Source organism: Oncorhynchus mykiss, chromosome 5 (assembly GCF_013265735.2).
Source record: "Oncorhynchus mykiss isolate Arlee chromosome 5, USDA_OmykA_1.1, whole genome shotgun sequence".
Taxonomy (NCBI): Eukaryota; Metazoa; Chordata; class Actinopteri; order Salmoniformes; family Salmonidae; genus Oncorhynchus; species Oncorhynchus mykiss.
Genome location: NC_048569.1, coordinates 28,041,601 through 28,047,657, shown reverse-complemented (window position 1 = coordinate 28,047,657; position 6,057 = coordinate 28,041,601). Strand labels below are relative to the sequence as shown.

The 6,057-nt window shown below is 41.6% G+C and overlaps 1 pseudogene; it reads left to right on the top strand.

Annotated features, from left to right (window-relative positions):
• The first annotated feature begins 1,914 nt into the window (after positions 1-1,914).
• Positions 1,915-3,692, top strand: LOC118964545 (annotated as a pseudogene).
• The last annotated feature ends 2,365 nt before the right edge of the window (positions 3,693-6,057 follow it).

Below are 6,057 nucleotides of genomic sequence, written 5' to 3'. Positions count from 1 at the left end.
ATTCCTTGTCTCACAGTTACATCCTTAGAATAGAAGGCTTTGTAGACCCATGAAATTCATAGGCCAAGGCCAAAATGTAATCATTGAAGGGATTTGCCTGCCTACTGATTTAGATTGCCCTGATTTGAACCATTTCTATTTTGAGTACAAAAGTGCATCACTTCCCGTCAAGGATTTGCTGATCACTACTACAATCAACTTAATCAGAAATGTCTTTGAAAATTACAGTTACATTGTTGCATTTATTGAATGGATGGAAAACTTTAACTGTAAATAAGTATGTTATTCTGCGGTGGGGTTTAACGGTGGTTGGCATCCAATATGTTGCAGTAGCCCCTAACTGGACTATAGGAAATACAAAAAAACTTCCAAAGAACCCTAAACTCAACAAAAACCCACTACCCCATTCCACTACTTTTACCCTATCTGCTTCTGCACCATGCCAATGGCCTGGGAGGACAGGACACCACCAGTCAACACACCCTGTAACTCTCCTGAAGTCTGACACCACAACATCTATTGTCTGTGATTTACGTTAAATTGCTATGAACGCTAAGAAGCCAACATTACTGATGCATATACCACTTGTTGGCGTATCACTCTGTGCTGGCACAGATCTACTACACCTTCTGCAATACTCTGACTCTGGCCACCTCAAACTACTTCTCTCACTGAACACTTCTGATCTCCAGCACCATGTCCACTACTACAATTAGCACATACCAATTATTTCCCCAATACTACACATTCCTTTGTATCATGATTTTCTGCACACTTCTCACACCTAGGAACTAACCTCCTACACACTGCTGCCACATGCCCATAAGCTTGATACCTGTAACAACGTAATGGGTTTGGCACAAAAACTCCTATTGGATAACTGAAATATCTAAACATCACTTTGTCAGTCAAAGAATCAACATCAAAACTCAAAACAACAGACAACAACTCCTCTGTCTCACCACACGCGCCACCATGCCTACGTTGCACCAACTGAGCATCACAAACACTGGGAATCTTCCCATTCAGCTGGTCCGCCTTCACATTTACTGCTACCCCAACAATCACTCCTTTCAATGGTGCCCTGTTCCTAAGAGCAAAGAATTAAACCGATCTTGCCCTGAGTTGCATGACATGGAGCACCTGCTCCCTCTGGTTGGAAGAAACACACAAATATCACAAACCCGCTACGTGTTACTTTCACCGACTCAACTCCTTTTCCATCAAGCCTGAAACCACAAATGGATCCGCCAAAAGGTAAGGATCCACTTTCTCCAAAAATCTCACTCCTACTAGACCAGATTCTACTTTATCATTGATGCCAGGTTTGGGCTCCGACCTATTTACCACACCTTCCACTTCACTTATCTTGCCATCACTCACTTACATTTCACCTCCAACACTCAACTTGGCATACTGCTCACTCTGTACTTGACACCAATCTTCTTCACCCCCATCTCCCTTTCTTCCGCAATCTTCATCAAATTCAACCTCTGCTTTCCTCATTCTCTTTGAAGCCTTCTTCCTCTTTTTCCTCTTCCATTCCTCACAGCTAAAAACAGAATACTGTCTCCTGCAGCTTTGGTAGCGGCAGTAAATCCCCACACTCATAACAGATGTTCCTGTTGTTCCCGCTTTCCACTTTACTGTGCCCACAAAATCCATGCTCCTGGATCCGCCCCTGCTATGTAGTTAGCTAACGTTAGTTAATGGTAGTTAGCAAGATGCTAGCTACAACACAGACCCCAGTGACATTCCTGCTTGGCCTCACTTGGAATAAAATGCACTTTATCTGCCAGGAATGAAACGAATATCATTGGCATGTGTTGCTAGGAAAATACAGCAGGCAAAATCTATCTGAATCGCTTCTTCTTTTTTAGTGAGTAGGAGATGAGAAAGGCAGGGACTGCCCACATGAAGTCCAGCAATGATATGGAGAATCATGTTTATGTCAAAGCCAAATCTTGTGTAAGTGAACATTTTAAATTACACACACACCTAGTAATCTCACACATCTCATCATGGATCATCAGACTACTCTTTAACATTGTATATGAGTAACTGGAATTATTGGTAAATAATGATGACCATCTCTCATCTAATAAGTATGTTATTGTTTACTTCTGAAAAAGAAGAATACTTGTTCCTGGTAGCAAGGTTGATCATTCACTTAAGGGATATTCGTCCGAACCCCACATTCCTTTTCTATCTGCTATGTAGTTCTGGTTCACGTTCAGATTTTTCGAGACAGCTATTCTGTCAAGTCGAGTTACGTAATGGACTGTGTTTTATTTTGCAGATAAAAAGGCGCAAGGAGGAGGTCCTGGACCCTGTTTCAGAAAGCGGGTTTAGAGTTAGTTGACTCAGAGTTTAAGAAAACTTTGGGTTTTCGGTTCTACAAAGCCAGTTCAGCTTAACTCTGAGTCAGTTACTATGGCAAGAGCTAACCTGCTCACTGGCAGGTTTTCTTCAACTAACCCTGAGTTTATCCTCCTCTTTAGCTGAAGCCTGTCGGGAAGAGGGTGATTAGACCCCGCTTGGATGTTTTATCATTCCCTGATGATTATCTGTTTGAGCGTTTCCGTTTTTCTTCCCAATTGATCATTCATCTGAACAATTTTCTCAAGCCTAATATTGTTCATGTGACACATCGTGAACATGCTCTCAGTTCGGAACAAATTCTTTGTGTTGCACTTAGTTTTTTTGCCATGGGGGGTTTCTATATAACCACGGTGACGCTGAGCATATTTCCAAGGCAACCGTCTGTCGGTCTGTCAGAAATGTGACTCTTACACTAACGTTTACTGTACACTTTTGTGGTGTTCCCAAGTCACAGACCCACAAGACTCCAAGAATTCCACAGAATTGCAGGTATCAGTCTAAGCAATAATTAATTAATTTAGTATGAAGCTTTGAGACTTGATGCACTAATCAGTTAATTTGATATATTTTAGGATTTCCAGGTGTGATTGGCTGCATAGATGGCATTCATATTCCTATCACAGCTCCTTCAGTAAATGAAGAAGAATATGTGAATAGGAAGTCTTTCCACAGCATTAATGTGCAGGTAGGCTTAAATAGTAGCCTTTGGCATTCCAAATGAAAGTTACATCAGAATACAGCTACTGCAGCTAATTACTGTTCTGCACTGTGAAGATCATATGTGATGCAGCGCACATCAGCCACGTGGAAGCAAAGTGGCCTGGGTCTGTGCATGACTTGCACATTTCTGTATACACTGAGCGCTAGATTTGCCCGTGGTGAGTTATATATATATATATATATATAGCTATATCCAATATCCAATTGTTTCCTCCTAATGCAACTGAAAATGTTGACTGTATCCTCGTATTATCATAGGAGAGTTCGATGGTTACCTGCTTGGTGACAGAGGGTACCCCTGCCAGCCCTATTTGCTGACCCCTTACCCTTACCCTGATCCTTAGCCCGGCTCGCAGCAACGTTATAACTTGGCTCACTGCAGGACACGAGCCAGGGTAGAGATGACCATTGGGATGCTCAAGGCCCGGTTCCAGTGCCTTCGTAGGCTCAGGGTCACCCCAGAAAGGGCAAGTGTCATTATTGTGGCATGTGTGATTCTCCACAACATTGCCACAATTAGAGGAGATCAATGTCCTACTCAACCAGTGAACGATCCTGATAATGATCCTAACCACCCCACTGACGCATGAGATGGAAGAGCAGTCAGAGACACAATATGCTACCATCATTTCTGATTGATCCATCACCTCCCCAGTGTCAAATAAAGACTTTATATATAATAAGGTTTTATTATGGTACAACACTATCATCAACTGTTAGATGTTATTTTTAAGGTGTAAACCTCAATAGGCCTCTCTGTATCTTCCCTCTCTGTGGCAGCTGACAAGGTGTCTTCATCCTCCTGTAATGAAAATTCAACCATTTGGGTGTTCTACTCTAACCCGTTATAAAATCTGTGGAGTATCAAGAGTACTTACAACTGCATGGAGGTCTGTTATGGCAGAAGGCTCCACCGGACAGATGACACCATCAGTAACTGGTAGAAGATGAAGATTAGACAGTTAAATTATAACTTTACCCAGAAAAGTTCCCCACCTAATATGAATTTTGTTTTTACAACAGTGTGCAGGCCACATAAACTGAGTCACCTTAAAACAGATTAGGATGTCTGAAGGACAATTAAGAATCTGAAAAAGTAACAGCAGTCAATTACAAAGAATTGTACTGCTACAAGAAAATCAGTGTGCCAAGTTGTGTCATAGATGGATGGGTGGGAGTCACTGAGGTGACACTGGCAAAAGGATGAATGTACATATAATTCATTTTAATAACTAACCTCTTATGTAGGCCCTTGTGTCCCTTCAGCCTCTGTGGGTGGTGGTAGGGGTGGATCCCCAACTGTTTTTCAGCCCTCAGCCTTTTTTATATTGGCTATAATGGAGGACAAATTTGAACATGTCCAGTGAGCACAAATTTGGAGACTTGTATGTACAAAGGCATTTAGGTGTTACTTTCAAATAGACAGTATTAAATGCTGCCCGTGTTAGGATGGCTGAAAATGCTACTTTTTTTTTTTGTTGCTTTGAAAATTTCACTAACTACTTAAATATCACATGTTGAATGTAGCCAATGAATGATGTTTAATTAGGTAGGGTAGGCTAAACAACATCACAATTGCTTGCTGCCAAGTACGTTTTGTTAAATATTAAAACACACACACACACACACACACACACACACGTAATAAATATGTTGAATAAGTGGAACACTCAAGATAAAAGCAATTTTTTGTTGTTATTTTGCTGCTGCTACTGTATTGCTTTTTTTCTTGCATACACATTCATTCATATTTCTAACTCAACTGGGGTGAAGAAGGAGGTTTGAGACCTTTTTTCTCCTGTTGCCATGATGAATCATGTCATTTAATTAATTTCCCAAACGTCACTTTACCACTCTATATTGCTATAGAATGTTCACAAATGTCTTACTATACGTCATTTACAAACATTCTATGAATTTATGAAAATGTGAACAGGGCACCGCTCAAAGGGGTGTTCAGTGGGTTAGCGTTGAGTGTAGAGGTGGCTCAAAGGAAAAATAACATTCCTGGTGTTTGTGACGCCCGCCGTTTGGTGATCCATAGACTCAGTGGCAATGGCGAGACTGAGAATAAACTGTCTGTTTTGTAGATTTTTGACACAGAGTTTCTATCTGATGAGGTCAGGTTAGGTTGTAGTTGCTATTCTGCTATGAAACCTCTACGGTGCTTTGGGTGTCAAGGATTCAGACATGTTGCAGCAATGTGTAGAAGGGAGACCCCAAGATGTGAGAGATGTGCAGGAGGACATAGAGGTAGTGTACAGTTGGGATAGAGAAAGCACTGTGTGTCAACTGTGGGTGCACCCATGCAGCTGGGGATCCGAAGTGCCCTGTGAGAAAGAGAGACAGGTTGAGACCGCCAGAGTTCGAGTGTGGCAGTAAGTTTCCTATGCTGAGGCATCGAAGAGAGTGGTTAGAGTGTTGGACTAGTAACCGGCAGGTTGCAAGTTCAAACCCCCAAACTGACAAGGTACAAATCTGTCGTTCTGCCCCTGAACAGGCAGTTAACCCACTGTTCCTAGGCTGTCATTGAAAATAAGAATTTGTTCTTAACTGACTTGCCTAGTTAAATAAAATAAAAAAAAAAGAGTAGAAGATAGCCCAAATGTGAGTGATTAGACTGGGAGTGAGTAGGCCTGAAGAGTAAGGTTTAGTAAGGTTGGGTTTCTTGTGTTTATAGCCATGGTGATCAACTGCACTGTACTGATGGAGTGGGAATCACAGGAGATAGCTGTGGTAGTTGCAGCAGCATAGTTTTCCCCTAATGGCCTTCCCTATGCCCTATATGAACTTGTTCTTTCCCTTTGTTATTATTCTGAAGAAGGCCATTGACGGCTGAAACGTCAATCTTTTATTAAACGTGTCTAATAAAACTATGTATTATTATGGTGAGCAAGGTTGCGCCATTTCCTCTCCAAGGTTGCAGCAGCAGATAAATATTTTGAGTGTGAGAGG